Source organism: Grampus griseus, assembly GCF_964374135.1.
Source record: "Grampus griseus genome assembly, chromosome: 16".
Taxonomy (NCBI): Eukaryota; Metazoa; Chordata; class Mammalia; order Artiodactyla; family Delphinidae; genus Grampus; species Grampus griseus.
The window spans coordinates 86,452,690-86,474,036 of record NC_139010.1 but is presented as its reverse complement, the minus strand read 5'-3'; positions in this window follow the sequence as shown (position 1 = coordinate 86,474,036).

Below are 21,347 nucleotides of genomic sequence, written 5' to 3'. Positions count from 1 at the left end.
GCGCCCTCACACGTACGCTCCCCCTAAAGCGTTGTCGTATCCTCACCTGGACCCTAAACCTTCCCCGTCCTCTAACCCTAACCCTAGCCCGAACCCTAACCGAACCCTTCCCCGAAGCCTGACCCTCACCCGTCCCCTAATCCTAACCCGTACGCTGACACTAACCCGCGCCCTCACACGTACGCTCCCCCTAAAGCGTTGTCGTACCCTCACCTGGACCCTAAACCTTCCCCGTCCCCTAACCCTAACCCTAGCCCGAACCCTAACCCTAACCCTTCCCCGAAGCCTGACCTTTACCCGTCCCCTAATCCTAACCCGTACGCTGACACTAACCCGCGCCCTCACACGTACGCTCCCCCTAAAGCGTTGTCGTACCCTCACCTGGACCCTAAACCGTCCCCGTCCCCTAACCCTAACCCTAGCCCGAACCCTAACCCTGACACTTCCCCGAAGCCTGACCCTCACCCGTCCCCTAATCCTAACCCGTACGCTGACACTAACCCGCGCCCTCACACGTACGCTCCCCCCAAAGCGTGGTCGTACCCTCACCTGGACCCTAAACCGTCCTCATCCTCTAACCCTAACCCTAGCCCGAACCCTAACCGAACCCTTCCCCGAAGCCTGACCCTCACACGTCCCCTAATCCTAAACCCTAGGCTGACACTAACCCGCGCCCTCACACGTACGCTCCCCCTAAAGCGTGGTCGTACCCTCACCTGGACCCTAAACCGTCCCCGTCCCCTAACCCTAACCCTAGCCCGAACCCGAACCCTAACCCTTCCCCGAAGCCTGACCCTCACCCGTCCCCTAATCCTAACCCGTACGCTGACACTAACCCGCGCCCTCACACGTACGCTCCCCCTAAAGCGTTGTCGTACCCTCACCTGGACCCTAAACCGTCCCCGTCCCCTAACCCTAACCCTAGCCCGAACCCTAACCCTATCCCTTCCCCGAAGCCTGACCCTCACCCGTCCCCTAATCCTAACCCGTACGCTGACACTAACCCGCGCCCTCACACGTACGCTCCCCCTAAAGCGTTGTCGTACCCTCACCTGGACCCTAAACCGTCCCCGTCCCCTAACCCTAACCCTAGCCCGAACCCTAACCCTATCCCTTCCCCGAAGCCTGACCCTCACCCGTCCCCTAATCCTAACCCGTACGCTGACACTAACCCGCGCCCCCACACGTACACTCCCCCTAAAGCGTTGTCGTACCCTCACCTGGACCCTAAACCGTCCCTGTCCCCTAACCCTAACCCTAGCCCGAACCCTAACCCTAACCCTTCCCCGAAGCCTGACCCTCACCCGTCCCCTAATCCTAACCCGTACGCTGACACTAACCCGCGCCCTCACTCGTACGCTCCCCCTAAAGCGTTGTCGTACCCTCACCTGGACCCTAAACCGTCCCCGTCCCCTAACCCTAACCCTAGCCCGAACCCTAACCCTAACCCTTCCCCGAAGCCTGACCCTCACCCGTCCCCTAATCCTAACGCGTACGCTGACACTAACCCGCGCCCTCACACGTACGCTCCCCCTAAAGCGTTGTCGTACCCTCACCTGGACCCTAAACCGTCCCCGTCCCCTAACACTAACCCTAGCCCGAACTCTAACCCTAACCCTTCCCCGAAGCCTGACCCTCTCCCGTCCCCTAATCCTAACCCGTACGCTCACACTAACCCGCGCCCTCACACGTACGCACCCCCTAAAGCGTTGTCGTACCCTCACCTGGACCCTAAACCGTCCCCGTCCCCTAACCCTAACCCTAGCCCGAACCCTAACCCTAACCCTTCCCCGAAGCCTGACCCTCACCCGTCCCCTAATCCTAACCCGTACGCTGACACTAAGCCGCGCCCTCACACGTACGCTCCCCCTAAAGCGTTGTCGTACCCTCACCTGGACCCTAAACCGTCCCCGTACCCTAACCCTAACCCTAGCCCGAACCCTAACCCTAACCCTTCCCCGAAGCCTGACCCTCACCCGTCCCCTAATCCTAACCCGTACGCTGACACTAACCCGCGCTCTCACACGTACGCTCCCCCTAAAGCGTTTTCGTACCCTCACCTGGACCCTAAACCGTCCCCGTCCCCTAACCCTAACCCTAGCCCGAACCCTAAACCTAACCCTTCCCCGAAGCCTGACCCTCACCCGTCCCCTAATCCTAACCCGTACGCTGACACTAACCCGCGCCCTCACACGTACGCTCCCCCTAAAGCGTGGTCGTACCCTCACCTGGACCCTAAACCGTCCCCGTCCCCTAACCCGAACCCTAGCCCGAACCCTAACCCTAACCCTTCCCCGAAGCCTGACCCGCACCCGTCCCCTAATCCTAACCCGTACGCTGACACTAACCCGCGCCCTCACACGTACGCTCCCCCTAAAGCGTTGTCGTACACTCACCTGGACCCTAAACCGTCCCCGTCCCCTAACCCGAACCCTAGCCCGAACCCTAACCCTAACCCTTCCCCGAAGCCTGACCCTCACCCGTCCCCTACTCCTAACCCGTAGGCTGACACTAACCCGCGCCCTCAAACGTACGCTCCCCCTAAAGCGTTGTCGTACCCTCACCTGGACCCTAAACCGTCCCCATACCCTAACCCTAACCCTAGACCGAACCCTAACCCTAACCCTTCCCCGAAGCCTGACCCTCACCCGTCCCCTAATCCTAACCCGTAGGCTGACACTAACCCGCGCCCTCACACGTACGCTCCCCCTAAAGCGTTGTCGTACCCTCACCTGGACGCTAAACCGTCACCGTCCCCTAACCCTAACCCTAGACTGAACCCTAACCCTAACACTTCCCCGAAGCCTGACCCTCACCCGTCCCCAAATCCTAACCCGTACGCTGACACTAACCCGCGCCCTCACACGTACGCACCCCCTAAAGCGTTGTCGTACCCTCACCTGGACCCTAAACCTTCCCCGTCCCCTAACACTAACCCTAGCAGGAACCCTAACCCTAACCCTTCCCCGAAGCCTGACCCTAACCCGTCCCCTAATCCTAACCCGTACGCTGACACTAACCCACGCCCTCACACGTACGCACCCCCTAAAGCGTTGTCGTACCCTCACCTGGACCCTAAACCATCCGCGTCCCCTAACCCTAACCCTAGCCCGAAATCTAACCCTAACCCTTCCCCGAAGCCTGACCCTCACCCGTCCCCTAATCCTAACCCGTACGCTGACACTAACCCGCGCCCTCACACGTACGCTCCCCCTAAAGCGTTTTCGTACCCTCACCTGGACCCTAAACCGTCCCCGTCCCCTAACCCTAACCCTAGCCCGAACCCTAACCCTAACCCTTCCCCGAAGCCTGACCCTCACCCGTCCCCTAATCCTAACCCGTACGCTGACACTAAGCCGCGCCCTCACACGTACGCTCCCCCTAAAGCGTTGTCGTACCCTTACCTGGACCATAAACCATCCCCATCCCCTAACCCTAACCCTAACCCTAACCCATCCCCGAAGCCTGACCCTCACCCGTCCCCTCATCCTAACCCGTACGCTGACACTAACCCGCGCCCTCACACGTACGCTCCCCCTAAAGCGTTGTCGTACCCTCACCTGGACCCTAAACCGTCCCCGTCCCTTAACCCTAACCCTAGCCCGAACCCTAACCCTAACCCTTCCCCGAAGCCTGATCCTCACCCGTCCCCTAATCCTAACCCGTACGCTGACACTAACCCGCGCCCTCACACGTACGCTCCCCCTAAAGCGTTGTCGTACCCTCACCTGGACCCTAAACCGTCCCCGTCCCCTAAACCTAACCCTAGCCCGAACCCTAACCCTAACCCTTCCCCGAAGCCTGACCCTCACCCGTCCCCTAATCCTAACCCGTACGCTGACACTAACCCGCGCCCTCACACGTACGCTCCCCCTAAAGCGTTGTCGTACCCTCACCTGGACCCTAAACCGTCCCCGTCCCCTAACCCTAACCCTAGCCCGAACCCTAACCCTAACCCTTCCCCGAAGCCTGACCCTCACCCGTCCCCTAATCCTAACCCGTATGCTGACACTAAACCGTGCCCTCACACGTACGCTCCCCCTAAAGCGTTGTCGTACCCTCACCTGGACCCTAAACCGTCCCCGTCCCCTAATCCTAACCCTAGCCCGAACCCTAACCCTAACCTTTCCCCGAAGCCTGACCCTCACCCGTCCCCTAATCCTAACCCGTACGCTGACACTAACCCGCGCCCTCACACGTACGCTCCCCCTAAAGCGTTGTCGTATCCTCACCTGGACCCTAAACCTTCCTCGTCCTCTAACCCTAACCCTAGCACGAACCCTAACCGAACCCTTCCCCGAAGCCTGACCCTCACCCGTCCCCTAATCCTAACCCGTACGCTGACACTAACCCGCGCCCTCACACGTACGCTCCCCCTAAAGCGTGGTCGTACCCTCACCTGGACCCTAAACCGTCCCCGTCCCCTAACCCTAACCCTAGCCCGAACCCTAACCCTAACACTTCCCCGAAGCCTGACCCTCATCCGCCCCCTAATCCTAACGCGTACGCTGACACTAACCTGCGCCCTCACACGTACGCTCCCCCTAAAGCATTGTCGTACCCTCACCTGGACCCTAAACCGTCCCCGTCCCCTAACCCTAACCCTAGCCCGAACCCTAACCCTAACCCTTCCCCGAAGCCTGACCCTCACCCGTCCCCTAATCCTAACCCGTACGCTGACACTAACCCGCGCCCTCACACGTACGCTCCCCCTAAAGCGTTGTCGTACCCTCTCCTGGACCCTAAACCGTCCCCGTCCCCTAACCCGAACCCTAGCCCGAACCCTAACCCTAACCCTTCCCCGAATCCTGACCCGCACCCGTCCCCTAATCCTAACACGTACGCTGACACTAACCCGCGCCCTCACACGTACGCTCCCCCTAAAGCGTTGTCGTACACTCACCTGGACCCTAAACCGTCCCCGTCCCCTAACCCGAACCCTAGCCCGAACCCTAACCCTAACCCTTCCCCGAAGCCTGACGCTCACCCGTCCCCTAATCCTAACCCGTAGGCTGACACTAACCCGCGCCCTCACACGTACGCTCCCCCTAAAGCGTTGTCGTACCCTCACCTGGACGCTAAACCGTCACCGTCCCGTAACCCTAACCCTAGACTGAACCCTAACCCTAACACTTCCCCGAAGCCTGACCCTCACCCGTCCCCAAATCCTAACCCGTACGCTGACACTAACCCGCGCCCTAACACGTACGCACCCCCTAAAGCGTTGTCGTACCCTCACCTGGACCCTAAACCTTCCCCGTCCCCTAACACTAACCCTAGCAGGAACCCTAACCCTAACCCTTCCCCGAAGCCTGACCCTAACCCGTCCCCTAATCCTAACCCGTACGCTGACACTAACCCACGCCCTCACACGTACGCACCCCCTAAAGCGTTGTCGTACCCTCACCTGGACCCTAAACCATCCCCGTCCCCTAACCCTAACCCTAGCCCGAAATCTAACCCTAACCCTTCCCCGAAGCCTGACCCTCTCCCGTCCCCTAATCCTAACCCGTACGCTGACACTAAGCCGCGCCCTCACACGTACGCTCCCCCTGAAGCGTTTTCGTACCCTCACCTGGACCCTAAACTGTCCCCGTCCCCTAACCCTAACCCTAGCCCGAACCCTAACCCTAACCCTTCCCCGAAGCCTGACCCTCACCCGTCCCCTAATCCTAACCCGTACGCTGACACTAAGCCGCGCCCTCACACGTAGCTCCCCCTAAAGCGTTGTCGTACCCTTACCTGGACCATAAACCATCCCCGTCCCCTAACCCTAACCCTAACCCTAACCCTTCCCCGAAGCCTGACCCTCACCCGTCCCCTCATCCTAACCCGTACGCTGACACTAACCCGCGCCCTCACACGTACGCTCCCCCTAAAGCGTTGTCGTACCCTCACCTGGACCCTAAACCGTCCCCATCCCCTAACCCTAACCCTAGCCCGAACCCTAACCCTAACCCTTCCCCGAAGCCTGACCCTCACCCGTCCCCTAATCCTAACCCGTACGCTGACACTAACCCGCGCCCTCACACGTACGCTCCCCATAAAGCGTTGTCGTACCCTCACCTGGACCCTAAACCGTCCCCGTCCCCTAACCCTAACCCTAGCCCGAACCCTAACCCTAACCCTTCCCCGAAGCCTGACCCTCACCCGTCCCCTAATCCTAACCCGTACGCTGACACTAACCCGCGCCCTCACACGTACGCTCCCCCTAAAGCGTTGTCGTACCCTCACCTGGACCCTAAACCGTCCCCGTCCCCTAACCCTACCCCTAGCCCGAACCCTATCCCTAACCCTTCCCCGAAGCCTGACCCTCACCCGTCCCCTAATCCTAACCCGTACGCTGACACTAAACCGTGCCCTCACACGTACGCTGCCCCTAAAGCGTTGTCGTACCCTCACCTGGACCCTAAACCGTCCCCGTCCCCTAATCCTAACCCTAGCCCGAACCCTAAACCTAACCCTTCCCCGAAGCCTGACCCTCTCCCGTCCCGTAATCCTAACCCGTACGCTGACACTAACCCGCGCCCTCACACGTACGCTCCCCCTAAAGCGTTGTCGTACCCTCACCTGGACCCTAAACCGTCCCCGTCCCCTAACCCTAACCCTAGCCCGAACCCTAACCCTGACACTTCCCCGAAGCCTGACCCTCACCCGTCCCCTAATCCTAACCCGTACGCTGACACTAACCCGCGCCCTCACACGTACGCTCCCCCCAAAGCGTGGTCGTACCCTCACCTGGACCCTAAACCGTCCCCATCCTCTAACCCTAACCCTAGCCCGAACCCTAACCGAACCCTTCCCCGAAGCCTGACCCTCACCCGTCCCCTAATCCTAAACCCTACGCTGACACTAACCCGCGCCCTCACACGTACGCTCCCCCTAAAGCGTGGTCGTACCCTCACCTGGACCCTAAACCGTCCCCGTCCCCTAACCCTAACCCTAGCCCGAACCCGAACCCGAACCCTTCCCCAAAGCCTGACCCTCACCCGTCCCCTAATCCTAACCCGTACGCTGACACTAACCCGCGCCCTCACACGTACGCTGCCCCTAAAGCGTTGTCGTACACTCACCCGGACCCTAAACCGTCCCCGTCACCTAGCCCTAACCCTAGCCCGAACCCTAACCCTAACCCTTCCCCGAAGCCTGACCCTCACCCGTCCCCTAATCCTAACCCGTACGCTGACACTAACCCGCGCCCTCACACGTACGCTCCCCCTAAAGCGTTGTCGTACCTTCACCTGGACACTAAACCGTCCCCGTCCCCTAACCCTAACCCTAGCCCGAACCCTAACCCTAACCCTTCCCCGAAGCCTGACCCGCACCCGTCCCCTAATCCTAACCCGTACGCTGACACTAACCCGCGCCCTCACACGTACGCTCCCCCTAAAGCGTTGTCGTACCCTCACCTGGACCCTAAACCGTCCCCGTCCCCTAACCCTAACCCTAGCCCGAACCCTAACCCTAACCCTTCCCCGAAGCCTGACCCTCACCCGTCCCCTAATCCTAACCCGTACGCTGACAATAACCCGCGCCCTCACACGTACGCTCCCCCTAAAGCGTTGTCGTAACCTCACCTGGACCCTAAACCGTCCCCGTCCCCTAACCCTAACCCTAGCCCGAACCCTAACCCTAACCCTTCCCCGAAGCCTGACCCTCACCCGTCCCCTAATCCTAACCCGTACGCTGACACTAACCCGCGCCCTCACACGTACGCTCCCCCTAAAGCGTTGTCGTACCCTCACCTGGACCCTAAACCGTCCCCGTCCCCTAACCCTAACCCTAGCCCGAACCCTAACCCTAACCCTTCCCCGAAGCCTGACCCTCACCCGTCCCCTAATCCTAACCCGTACGCTGACACTAACCCGCGCCCTTACACGTACGCTCCCCCTAAAGCGTTGTCGTACCCTCACCTGGACCCTAAACCGTCCCCGTCCCCTAACCCTACCCTAGCCCGAACCCTAACCCTAACCCTTCCCCGAAGCCTGACCCTCACCCGTCCCCTAATCCTAACCCGTACGCTGACACTAACCCGCGCCCTCATACGTACGCTCCCCCTAAAGCGTTGTCGTACCCTCACCTGGACCCTAAACCGTCCCCGTCCCATAACCCTAACCCTAGCCCGAACCCTAACCCTAACCCTTCCCCGAAGCCTGGCCCTCAACCGTCCCCTAATCCTAACCCGTACGCTGACTCTAACCCGCGCCCTCACACGTACGCTCCCCCTACAGCGTTGTCATACCCTCACCTGGACCCTAAACCGTCCCTGTCCCCTAACCCTACCCCTAGCCCGAACCCTAACCCTAGCCCTTCCCCGAAGCCTGACCCTCACCCGTCCCCTAATCCTAACCCGTACGCTGACACTAACCCGCGCCCCCACACGTACACTCCCCCTAAAGCGTTGTCGTACCCTCACCTGGACCCTAAACCGTCCCTGTCCCCTAACCCTAACCCTAGCCCGAACCCTAACCCTAACACTTCCCCGAAGCCTGACCCTCACCCGTCCCCTAATCCTAACCCGTACGCTGACACTAACCCGCGCCCTCACTCGTACGCACCCCCTAAAGCGTTGTCGTACCCTCACCTGGACCCTAAACCGTCCCCGTCCCCTAACCCTAACCCTAGCCCGAACCCTAACCCTAACCCTTCCCCGAAGCCTTACCCTCACCCGTCCCCTAATCCTAACGCGTACGCTGACACTAACCCGCGCCCTCACACGTACGCTCCCCCTAAAGCGTTGTCGTACCCTCACCTGGACCCTAAACCGTCCCCGTCCCCTAACACTAACCCTAGCCCGAACCCTAACCCTAACCCTTCCCCGAAGCCTGACCCTCTCCCGTCCCCTAATCCTAACCCGTACGCTCACACTAACCTGCGCCCTCATACGTACGCACCCCCTAAAGCGTTGTCGTACCCTCACCTGGACCCTAAACCGTCCCCGTCCCCTAACCCTAACCCTAGCCCGAAACCTAACCCTAACCCTTCCCCGAAGCCTGACCCTCACCCGTCCCCTAATCCTAACCCGTACGCTGACACTAAGCCGCGCCCTCACACGTACGCTCCCCCTAAAGCGTTGTCGTACCCTCACATGGACCCTAAACCGTCCCCGTCCCCGAACCCTAACCCTAGCCCGAACCCTAACCCTAACCCTTCCCCGAAGCCTGACCCTCACCCGTCCCCTAATCCTAACCCGTACGCTGACACTAACCCGCGCCCTCACACGTACGCTCCCCCTAAAGCGTTGTCGTACCCTCACCTGGACCCTAAACCGTCCCCGTCCCCTAACCCTAACCCTAGCCCGAACCCTAAACCTAACCCTTCCCCGAAGCCTGACCCTCACCCGTCCCCTAATCCTAACCCGTACGCTGACACTAACCCGCGCCCTCACACGTACGCTCCCCCTAAAGCGTGGTCGTACCCTCACCTGGACCCTAAACCGTCCCCGTCCCCTAACCCTAACCCTAGCCCGAACCCTAACCCTAACCCTTCCCCGAAGCCTGACCCTCACCCGTCCCCTAATCCTAACCCGTACGCTGACACTAAGCCACGCCCTCACACGTACGCTCCCCCTAAAGCGTTGTCGTACCCTTACCTGGACCATAAACCATCCCCATCCCCTAACCCTAACCCTAACCCTAACCCTTCCCCGAAGCCTGACCCTCACCCGTCCCCTCATCCTAACCCGTACGCTGACACTAACCCGCGCCCTCACACGTACGCTCCCCCTAAAGCGTTGTCGTACCCTCACCTGGACCCTAAACCGTCCCCGTCCCCTAACCCTAACCCTAGCCCGAACCCTAACCCAAACCCTTCCCCGAAGCCTGACCCTCACCCGTCCCCTAATCCTAACCCGTACGCTGACACTAACCCGCGCCCTCACACGTACGCTCCCCCTAAAGCGTTGTCGTACCCTCACCTGGACCCTAAACCGTCCCCGTCCCCTAACCCTAACCCTAGCCCGAACCCTAACCCTAACCCTTCCCCGAAGCCTGACCCTCACCCGTCCCCTAATCCTAACCCGTACGCTGACACTAAACCGTGCCCTCACACGTACGCTCCCCCTAAAGCGTGGTCGTACCCTCACCTGGACCCTAAACCGTCCCCGTCCCCTAACCCTAACCCTAGCCCGAACCCTAACCCTAACACTTCCCCGAAGCCTGACCCTCATCCGCCCCCTAATCCTAACGCGTACGCTGACACTAACCTGCGCCCTCACACGTACGCTCCCCCTAAAGCATTGTCGTACCCTCACCTGGACCCTAAACCGTCCCCGTCCCCTAACCCTAACCCTAGCCCGAAACCTAACCCTAACCCTAACCCTTCCCCGAAGCCTGACCCTCACCCGTCCCCTAATCCTAACCCGTACGCTGACACTAACCCGCGCCCTCACACGTACGCTCCCCCTAAAGCGTTGTCATACCCTCACCTGGACCCTAAACCGTCCCCGTCCCCTAACCCGAACCCTAGCCCGAACCCTAACCCTAACCCTTCCCCGAAGCCTGACCCGCACTCGTCCCCTAATCCTAACCCGTACACTGACACTAACCCGCGCCCTCACACGTACGCTCCCCCTAAAGCGTTGTCGTACACTCACCTGGACCCTAAACCGTCCCAGTCCCATAACTCGAACCCTAGCCCGAACCCTAACCCTAACCCTTCCCCGAAGCCTGACCCTCACCCGTCCCCTACTCCTAACCCGTAGGCTGATACTAACCCGCGCCCTCAAACGTACGCTCCCCCTAAAGCGTTGTCGTACCCTCACCTGGACCCTAAACCGTCCCCATACCCTAACCCTAACCCTAGCCCGAACCCTAACCCTAACCCTTCCCCGAAGCCTGACCCTCACCCGTCCCCTAATCCTAACCCGTAGGCTGACACTAACCCGCGCCCTCACACGTACGCTCCCCCTAAAGCGTTGTCGTACCCTCACCTGGACGCTAAACCGTCACCGTCCCCTAACCCTAACCCTAGACTGAACCCTAACCCTAACACTTCCCCGAAGCCTGACCCTCACCCGTCCCCAAATCCTAACCCCTACGCTGACACTAACCCGCGCCCTCACACATACGCACCCCCTAAAGCGTTGTCGTACCCTCACCTGAACCCTAAACCTTCCCCGTCCCCTAACACTAACCCTAGCAGGAACCCTAACCCTAACCCTTCCCCGAAGCCTGACCCTAACCCGTCCCCTAATCCTAACCCGTACGCTGACACTAACCCACGCCCTCACACGTACGCTCCCCCTAAAGCGTTGTCGTACCCTCACCTGGACCCTAAACCGTCCCCGTCCCCTAACCCTAACCCTAGCCCGAACCCTAACCCTAACCCTTCCCCGAAGCCTGACCCTCACCCGTCCCCTAATCCTAACCCGTACGCTGACACTAACCCGCGCCCTCACACGTACGCTCCCCCTAAAGCGTTGTCGTACCCTCACCTGGACCCTAAACCGTCCCCGTCCCCTAACCCTAACCCTAGCCCGAACCCTAATCCTAACCCTTCCCCGAAGCCTGACCCTCACCCGTCCCCTAATCCTAACCCGTACGCTGACACTAAACCGTGCCCTCACACGTACGCTCCCCCTAAAGCGTTGTCATACACTCACCCGGACCCTAAACCCTCCCCGTCACCTAACCCTAACCCTAGCCCGAACCCTAACCCTAACCCTTCCCCGAAGCCTGACCCTCACCCGTCCCCTAATCCTAACCCGTACGCTGACACTAACCCGCGCCCTCACACGTACGCTCCCCCTAAAGCGTTGTCGTACCTTCACCTGGACCCTAAACCGTCCCCGTCCCCTAACCCTAACCCTAGCCCGAACCCTAACCCTAACCCTTCCCCGAAGCCTGACCCGCACCCGTCCCCTAATCCTAACCCGTACGCTGACACTAACCCGCGCCCTCACACGTACGCTCCCCCTAAAGCGTTGTCGTACCCTCACCTGGACCCTAAACCGTCCCCGTCCCCTAACCCTAACCCTAGCCCGAACCCTAACCCTAACCCTTCCCCGAAGCCTGACCCTCACCCGTCCCCTAATCCTAACCCGTACGCTGACACTAACCCGCGCCCTCACACGTACGCTCCCCCTAAAGCGTTGTCGTATCCTCACCTGGACCCTAAACCGTCCCCGTCCCCTAACCCTAACCCTAGACCGAACCCGAACCCTAACCCGAACCCGAACCCTAACCCTTCCCCGAAGCCTGACCCTAACCCGTCCCCTAATCCTAACCCGTACGCTGACACTAACCCACGCCCTCACACGTACGCACCCCCTAAAGCGTTGTCGTACCCTCACCTGGACCCTAAACCATCCCCGTCCCCTAACCCTAACCCTAGCCCGAAATCTAACCCTAACCCTTCCCCGAAGCCTGACCCTCACCCGTCCCCTAATCCTAACCCGTACGCTGACACTAAGCCGCGCCCTCACACGTACGCTCCCCCTAAAGCGTTTTCGTACCCTCACCTGGACCCTAAACCGTCCCCGTCCCCTAATCCTAACCCTAGCCCAAACCCTAACCCTAACCCTTCCCCGAAGCCTGACCCTCACCCGTCCCCTAATCCTAACCCGTACGCTGACACTAAGCCGCGCCCTCACACGTACGCTCCCCCTAAAGCGTTGTCGTACCCTCACCTGGACCATAAACCATCCCCATCCCCTAACCCTAACCCTAACCCTAACCCTTCCCCGAAGCCTGACCCTCACCCGTCCCCTCATCCTAACCCGTACGCTGATACTAACCCGCGCCTTCACACGTACGCTCCCCCTAAAGCGTTGTCGTACCCTCACCTGGACCCTAAACCGTCCCCGTCCCCTAACCCTAACCCTAGCCCGAACCCTAACCCTAACCCTTCCCCGAAGCCTGACCCTCACCCGTCCCCTAATCCTAACCCGTACGCTGACACTAACCCGCGCCCTCACACGTACGCTCCCCCAAAAGCGTTGTCGTACCCTCACCTGGACCCTAAACCGTCCCCGTCCCCTAACCCTAACCCTAGCCCGAACCCTAACCCTAACCCTTCCCCGAAGCCTGACCCTCACCCGTCCCCTAATCCTAACCCGTACGCTGACACTAAACCGTGCCCTCACACGTACGCTCCCCTAAAGCGTTGTCGTACCCTCACCTGGACCCTAAACCGTCCCCGTCCCCTAATCCTAACCCTAGCCCGAACCCTAACCCTAACCTTTCCCCGAAGCCTGACCCTCACCCGTCCCCTAATCCTAACCCGTACGCTGACACTAACCCGCGCCCTCACACGTACGCTCCCCCTAAAGCGTTGTCGTATCCTCACCTGGACCCTAAACCTTCCCCGTCCTCTAACCCTAACCCTAGCACGAACCCTAACCGAAACCTTCCCCGAAGCCTGACCCTCACCCGTCCCCTAATCCTAACCCTTACGCTGACACTAACCCGCGCCCTCACACGTACGCTCCCCCTAAAGCGTTGTCGTATCCTCACCTGGACCCTAAACCGTCCCCGTCCCCTAACCCTAACCCTAGCCCGAACCCGAACCCTAACCCTTCCCCAAAGCCTGACCCTCACCCGTCCCCTAATCCTAACCCGTACGCTGACACTAACCCGCGCCCTCACACGTACGCTGCCCCTAAAGCGTTGTCGTACCCTCACCTGGACCCTAAACCGTCCCCGTCCCCTAACCCTAACCCTAGCCCGAACCCTAATCCTAACCCTTCCCCGAAGCCTGACCCTCACCCGTCCCCTAATCCTAACCCGTACGCTGACACTAACCCGCGCCCTCACACGTACGCTCCCCCTAAAGCGTTGTCATACACTCACCCGGACCCTAAACCGTCCCCGTCACCTAACCCTAACCCTAGCCCGAACCCTAACCCTAACCCTTCCCCGAAGCCTGACCCTCACCCGTCCCCTAATCCTAACCCGTACGCTGACACTAACCCGCGCCCTCACACGTACGCTCCCCCTAAAGCGTTGTCGTACCTTCACCTGGACCCTAAACCGTCCCCGTCCCCTAACCCTAACCCTAGCCCGAACCCTAACCCTAACCCTTACCCGAAGCCTGACCCGCACCCGTCCCCTAATCCTAACCCGTACGCTGACACTAACCCGCGCCCTCACACGTACGCTCCCCCTAAAGCGTTGTCGTACCCTCACCTGGACCCTAAACCGTCCCCGTCCCCTAACCCTAACCCTAGCCCGAACCCTAACCCTAACCCTTCCCCGAAGCCTGACCCTCACCCGTCCCCTAATCCTAACCCGTACGCTGACACTAACCCGCGCCCTCACACGTACGCTCCCCCTAAAGCGTTGTCGTACCCTCACCTGGACCCTAAACCGTCCCCGTCCCCTAACCCTAACCCTAGCCCGAACCCGAACCCTAACCCTTCCCCAAAGCCTGACCCTCACCCGTCCCCTAATCCTAACCCGTACGCTGACACTAACCCGCGCCCTCACACGTACGCTCCCCCTAAAGCGTTGTCGTACCCTCACCTGGACCCTAAACCGTCCCCGTCCCCTAACCCTAACCCTAGCCCGAACCCTAATCCTAACCCTTCCCCGAAGCCTGACCCTCACCCGTCCCCTAATCCTAACCCGTACGCTGACACTAACCCGCGCCCTCACACGTACGCTGCCCCTAAAGCGTTGTCGTACCCTCACCTGGACCCTAAACCGTCCCCGTCCCCTAACCCTAACCCTAGCCCGAACCCTAATCCTAACCCTTCCCCGAAGCCTGACCCTCACCCGTCCCCTAATCCTAACCCGTACGCTGACACTAACCCGCGCCCTCACACGTACGCTCCCCCTAAAGCGTTGTCATACACTCACCCGGACCCTAAACCGTCCCCGTCCCCTAACCCTAACCCTAGCCCGAACCCTAACCCTAACCCTTCCCCGAAGCCTGACCCTCACCCGTCCCCTAATCCTAACCCGTACGCTGACACTAACCCGCGCCCTCACACGTACGCTCCCCCTAAAGCGTTGTCGTACCTTCACCTGGACCCTAAACCGTCCCCGTCCCCTAACCCTAACCCTAGCCCGAACTCTAACCCTAACCCTTCCCCGAAGCCTGACCCGCACCCGTCCCCTAATCCTAACCCGTACGCTGACACTAACCCGCGCCCTCACACGTACGCTCCCCCTAAAGCGTTGTCGTACCCTCACCTGGACCCTAAACCGTCCCCGTCCCCTAACCCTAACCCTAGCCCGAACCCTAACCCTAACCCTTCCCAGAAGCCTGACCCTCACCCGTCCCCTAATCCTAACCCGTACGCTGACACTAACCCGCGCCCTCACACGTACGCTCCCCCTAAAGCGTTGTCGTAACCTCACCTGGACCCTAAACCGTCCCCGTCCCCTAACCCTAACCCTAGCCCGAACCCTAACCCTAACCCTTCCCCGAAGCCTGACCCTCACCCGTCCCCTAATCCTAACCCGTACGCTGACACTAACCCGCGCCCTCACACGTACGCTCCCCCTAAAGCGTTGTCGTACCCTCACCTGGACCCTAAACCGTCCCCGTCCCCTAACCCTAACCCTAGCCCGAACCCTAAACCTAACCCTTCCCCGAAGCCTGACCCTCACACGTCCCCTAATCCTAACCCGTACGCTGACACTAACCCGCGCCCTCACACGTACGCTCCCCCTAAAGCGTTGTCGTACCCTCACCTGGACCCTAAACCGTCCCCGTCCCCTAACCCTAACCCTAGCCCGAACCCTAACCCTAACCCTTCCCCGAAGCCTGACCCTCACCCGTCCCCTAACCCTAACCCGTACGCTGACACTAACCCGCGCCCTCACACGTACGCTCCCCCTAAAGCGTTGTCGTACCCTCACCTGGACCCTAAACCGTCCCCGTCCCCTAACCCTAACCCTAGCCCGAACCCTAACCCTAACCCTTCCCCGAAGCCTGACCCTCACCCGTCCCCTAATCCTAACCCGTACGCTGACACTAACCCGCGCCCTCACACGTACGCTCCCCCTAAAGCGTTCTCGTACCCTCACCTGGACCCTAAACGGTCCCCGTCCCCTAACCCTAACCCTAGCCCGAACCCTAACCCTAACCCTTCCCCGAAGCCTGGCCCTCAACCGTCCCCTAATCCTAACCCGTACGCTGACTCTAACCCGCGCCCTCACACGTACGCTCCCCCTAAAGCGTTGTCGTACCCTCACCTGGGCCCTAAACCGTCCCCGTCCCCTAACCCTAACCCTAGCCCGAACCCTAACCCTAACCCTTCCCCGAAGCCTGACACTCACCCGTCCCCTAATCCTAACCCGTACGCTGACACTAACCCGCGCCCTCACACGTACGCTCCCCCTAAAGCGTTGTCGTACCCTCACCTGGACCCTAAACCGTCCCCGTCCCCTAACCCTAACCCTAGCCCGAACCCTAACCCTAACCCTTCCCCGAAGCCTGACCCTCACCCGTCCCCTAATCCTAACCCGTACGCTGACACTAACCCGCGCCCTCACACGTACGCTCCCCCTAAAGCGTTGTCGTACCCTCACCTGGACCCTAAACCGTCCCCGTCCCCTAACCCTAACCCTAGCCCGAACCCTAACCCTAACCCTTCCCCGAAGCCTGACCCTCACCCGTCCCCTAATCCTAACCCGTACGCTAACACTAACCCGCGCCCTCACACGTACGCTCCCCCTAAAGCGTTGTCGTACCCTCACCTGGACCCTAAACCGTCCCCGTCCCCTAACCCTAACCCTAGCCCGAACCCTAACCCTAGCCCTTCCCCGAAGCCTGACCCTCAACCGTTCCCTAATCCTAACCCGTACGCTGACACTAACCCGCGCCCTCACACGTACGCTCCCCCTAAAGCGTTGTCGTACCCTCACCTGGACCCTAAACCGTCCCCGTCCCCTAACCCTAACCCTAGCCCGAACCCTAACCCTAACCCTTCCCCGGAGCCTGACCCTCACCCGTCCCCTAATCCTAACCCGTACGCTGACACTAACCCGCGCCCTCACACGTACGCTCCCCCTAAAGCGTTGTCGTACCCTCACCTGGACCCTAAACCGTCCCCGTCCCCTAACCCTAACCCTAGCCCGAACCCTAACCCTAACCCTTCCCCGAAGCCTGACCCACACCCGTCCCCTAATCCTAACCCGTACGCTGACACTAACCCGCGCCCTCACACGTACGCTCCCCCTAAAGCGTTGTCGTACCCTCACCTGGACCCTAAACCGTCCCCATCCCCTAACCCTAACCCTAGCCCGAACCCTAACCCTAACCCTTCCCCGAAGCCTGACCCTCACCCGTCCCCTAATCCTAACCCGTACGCTGACACTAACCCGCGCCCTCACACGTACGCTCCCCCTAAAGCGTTGTCGTACCCTCACCTGGACCCTAAACCGTCCCCGTCCCCTAACCCTAACCCTAGCCCGAACCCTAACCCTAACCCTTCCCCGAAGCCTGACCCTCACCCGTCCCCTAATCCTAACCCGTACGCTGACACTAACCCGCGCCCTCACACGTATGCTGCCCCTAAAGCATTGTCGTACCCTCAACTGGACCATAAACCGTCCCCGTCCCCTAACCCTAACCCTAGCCCGAAACCTAACCCTAAACCTTCCCCGAAGCCTGACCCTCACCCGTCCCCTAATCCTAACCCGTACGCTGACACTAACCCGCACCCTCACACGTACGCTCCCCCTAAAGCGTTGTCGTACCCTCACCTGGACCCTAAACCGTCCCCGTCCCCTAACCCTAACCCTAGCCCGAACCCTAACCCTAACCCTTCCCCGAAGCCTGACCCTCACCCGTCCCCTAATCCTAACCCGTACGCTGACACTAACCCGCGCCCTCACACGTACGCTCCCCCTAAAGCGTTGTCGTATCCTCACCTGGACCCTAAACCGTCCCCGTCCCCTAACCCTAACCCTAGACCGAACCCGAACCCTAACCCGAACCCGAACCCTAACCCTTCCCCGAAGCCTGACCCTAACCCGTCCCCTAATCCTAACCCGTACGCTGACACTAACCCACGCCCTCACACGTACGCACCCCCTAAAGCGTTGTCGTACCCTCACCTGGACCCTAAACCATCCCCGTCCCCTAACCCTAACCCTAGCCCGAAATCTAACCCTAACCCTTCCCCGAAGCCTGACCCTCACCCGTCCCCTAATCCTAACCCGTACGCTGACACTAAGCCGCGCCCTCACACGTACGCTCCCCCTAAAGCGTTTTCGTACCCTCACCTGGACCCTAAACCGTCCCCGTCCCCTAATCCTAACCCTAGCCCGAACCCTAACCCTAACCCTTCCCCGAAGCCTGACCCTCACCCGTCCCCTAATCCTAACCCGTACGCTGACACTAAGCCGCGCCCTCACACGTACGCTCCCCCTAAAGCGTTGTCGTACCCTTACCTGGACCATAAACCATCCCCATCCCCTACCCCTAACCCTAACCCTAACCCTTCCCCGAAGCCTGACCCTCACCCGTCCCCTCATCCTAACCCGTACGCTGATACTAACCCGCGCCTTCACACGTACGCTCCCCCTAAAGCGTTGTCGTACCCTCACCTGGACCCTAAACCGTCCCCGTCCCCTAACCCTAACCCTAGCCCGAACCCTAACCCTAACCCTTCCCGAAGCCTGACCCTCACCCGTCCCCTAATCCTAACCCGTACGCTGACACTAACCCGCGCCCTCACACGTACGCTCCCCCTAAAGCGTTGTCGTACCCTCACCTGGACCCTAAACCGTCCCCGTCCCCTAACCCTAACCCTAGCCCGAACCCTAACCCTAACCCTTCCCCGAAGCCTGACCCTCACCCGTCCCCTAATCCTAACCCGTACGCTGACACTAAACCGTGCCCTCACACGTACGCTCCCCCTAAAGCGTTGTCGTACCCTCACCTGGACCCTAAACCGTCCCCGTCCCCTAATCCTAACCCTAGCCCGAACCCTACCCCTAACCTTTCCCCGAAGCCTGACCCTCACCCGTCCCCTAATCCTAACCCGTACGCTGACACTAACCCGCGCCCTCACACGTACGCTCCCCCTAAAGCGTTGTCGTATCCTCACCTGGACCCTAAACCTTCCCCGTCCTCTAACCCTAACCCTAGCACGAACCCTAACCGAACCCTTCCCCGAAGCCTGACCCTCACCCGTCCCCTAATCCTAACCCGTACGCTGACACTAACCCGCGCCCTCACACGTACGCTCCCCCTAAAGCGTTGTCGTATCCTCACCTGGACCCTAAACCGTCCCCGTCCCCTAACCCTAACCCTAGCCCGAACCCGAACCCTAACCCTTCCCCAAAGCCTGACCCTCACCCGTCCCCTAATCCTAACCCGTACGCTGACACTAACCCGCGCCCTCACACGTACGCTGCCCCTAAAGCGTTGTCGTACCCTCACCTGGACCCTAAACCGTCCCCGTCCCCTAACCCTAACCCTAGCCCGAACCCTAATCCTAACCCTTCCCCGAAGCCTGACCCTCACCCGTCCCCTAATCCTAACCCGTACGCTGACACTAACCCGCGCCCTCACACGTACGCTCCCCCTAAAGCGTTGTCATACACTCACCCGGACCCTAAACCGTCCCCGTCACCTAACCCTAACCCTAGCCCGAACCCTAACCCTAACCCTTCCCCGAAGCCTGACCCTCACCCGTCCCCTAATCCTAACCCGTACGCTGACACTAACCCGCGCCCTCACACGTACGCTCCCCCTAAAGCGTTGTCGTACCTTCACCTGGACCCTAAACCGTCCCCGTCCCCTAACCCTAACCCTAGCCCGAACCCTAACCCTAACCCTTACCCGAAGCCTGACCCGCACCCGTCCCCTAATCCTAACCCGTACGCGGACACTAACCCGCGCCCTCACACGTACGCTCCCCCTAAAGCGTTGTCGTACCCTCACCTGGACCCTAAACCGTCCCCGTCCCCTAACCCTAACCCTAGCCCGAACCCTAACCCTAACCCTTCCCCGAAGCCTGACCCTCACCCGTCCCCTAATCCTAACCCGTACGCTGACACTAACCCGCGCCCTCACACGTACGCTCCCCCTAAAGCGTTGTCGTACCCTCACCTGGACCCTAAACCGTCCCCGTCCCCTAACCCTAACCCTAGCCCGAACCCGAACCCTAACCCTTCCCCAAAGCCTGACACTCACCCGTCCCCTAATCCTAACCCGTACGCTGACACTAACCCGCGCCCTCACACGTACGCTCCCCCTAAAGCGTTGTCGTACCCTCACCTGGACCCTAAACCGTCCCCGTCCCCTAACCCTAACCCTAGCCCGAACCCTAACCCTAACCCTTCCCAGAAGCCTGACCCTCACCCGTCCCCTAATCCTAACCCGTACGCTGACACTAACCCGCGCCCTCACACGTACGCTCCCCCTAAAGCGTTGTCGTAACATCACCTGGACCCTAAACCGTCCCCGTCCCCTAACCCTAACCCTAGCCCGAACCCTAACCCTAACCCTTCCCCGAAGCCTGACCCTCACCCGTCCCCTAATCCTAACCCGTACGCTGACACTAACCCGCGCCCTCACACGTACGCTCCCCCTAAAGCGTTGTCGTACCCTCACCTGGACCCTAAACCGTCCCCGTCCCCTAACCCTAACCCTAGCCCGAACCCTAAACCTAACCCTTCCCCGAAGCCTGACCCTCACACGTCCCCTAATCCTAACCCGTACGCTGACACTAACCCGCGCCCTCACACGTACGCTCCCCCTAAAGCGTTGTCGTACCCTCACCTGGACCCTAAACCGTCCCCGTCCCCTAACCCTAACCCTAGCCCGAACCCTAACCCTAACCCTTCCCCGAAGCCTGACCCTCACCCGTCCCCTAACCCTAACCCGTACGCTGACACTAACCCGCGCCCTCACACGTACGCTCCCCCTAAAGCGTTGTCGTACCCTCACCTGGACCCTAAACCGTCCCCGTCCCCTAACCCTAACCCTAGCCCGAACCCTAACCCTAACCCTTCCCCGAAGCCTGACCCTCACCCGTCCCCTAATCCTAACCCGTACGCTGACACTAACCCGCGCCCTCACACGTACGCTCCCCCTAAAGCGTTCTCGTACCCTCACCTGGACCCTAAACGGTCCCCGTCCCCTAACCCTAACCCTAGCCCGAACCCTAACCCTAACCCTTCCCCGAAGCCTGGCCCTCAACCGTCCCCTAATCCTAACCCGTACGCTGACTCTAACCCGCGCCCTCACACGTACGCTCCCCCTAAAGCGTTGTCGTACCCTCACCTGGGCCCTAAACCGTCCCCGTCCCCTAACCCTAACCCTAGCCCGAACCCTAACCCTAACCCTTCCCCGAAGCCTGACACTCACCCGTCCCCTAATCCTAACCCGTACGCTGACACTAACCCGCGCCCTCACACGTACACTCCCCCTAAAGCGTTGTCGTA